Raw genomic sequence first — 1,119 nt, 5'->3', positions numbered from 1 at the left:
GAAAATTACAAAACTACAATGAACGATTCAAAGGACTAAATAAATGGAGAAATACTCCATGTCATGGATAGAGCCATTCAATATTGTCAAGATGTTCTTCCCGATTTGAACTATAGATTCAATGTAAGGACAATCAAAATTCCAAAAAAATTATTTGTGGATAACAACAAACTATTTCTAAAATTTAAATGAAAAAAAAAAAAAAAGGCTGAGAACAGCTAACACAAATTCAACTTACTTAAGAATATAGTAATCAAGACAGTGTTGTCTTATCAAAAGAACATATAAATAAATCAGAAGAACAGAACAGAGGGCCCAGAAATAGACCCACATATATAGAGTCAACTGATTTTTGAGCAAACTTAGTTTCTTCAATAAGTGGTGCCAGAGCAACCAGATATTCACATACAAACACAACATGTAAAGGTATAGAATTTATTCCCTTCACAGAAATCAACAAATGAACTACAGAGTTTTAGAAATGCAAAACAAAATCTCCTAAAAGATAACATAAGGCCAGATGAAGATGACTCTTTAAAGGTATGATCTGTGAAATAAATAATTGATAAGACTGACAATTTAATTTAAAATAATTTGCTTTGTGAAAGACAATGAAAAGATTAGGTATATATTAGGAAAAAATGTTGCAAAAGACACATCTGATAAAGACTGCTATTCAAAAAACAGATAAAATCCCTCTTAAACTCTACAATAAGAAAACAACTGTATATCACCAAGGAAGATACACAAATACGGGTATGGGAAAATTTTTCAATGAGCAATAATCACACCTCAGATAAACCTCATTGGCCACAATATTGCCACTGTGCAAAGCTGGCAAATAAGCTTATGAAAGATACTTCATATCATATAGCATTAGAGAAATACCTATGAGAACAATGAAAGTCACTATAAACATATTGGAATGTCTATAATCCAGAACACTGATAACACAGAATGCAGGTAAGGATGTGGTGCTACGGGAACTCTCATTCTTTAGTGGTGAGGATGTGACATGGTGCATTCATTTTAGAAGACATTTTGGAAAAACTAAACAACTCTTACTATATGATCCAGCAACCATGCTCAAGATTTGAAACTGATGTCCACACAAATGTA

General features: G+C 31.7%; 1 pseudogene; it reads right to left on the bottom strand.

Moving 5' to 3' along the window:
* Positions 1-705: 705 nt before the first annotated feature.
* On the bottom strand, positions 706-836 carry LOC119260081 (U4 spliceosomal RNA; annotated as a pseudogene).
* Between the last annotated feature and the right edge of the window lie 283 nt (positions 837-1,119).

Source organism: Talpa occidentalis, unplaced genomic scaffold, assembly GCF_014898055.3.
Source record: "Talpa occidentalis isolate TD23 unplaced genomic scaffold, MPIMG_talOcc4v2.1 talOcc4.5, whole genome shotgun sequence".
Lineage (NCBI taxonomy): Eukaryota > Metazoa > Chordata > Mammalia > Eulipotyphla > Talpidae > Talpa > Talpa occidentalis.
This window is presented reverse-complemented; position numbering and strand designations above follow the sequence as displayed.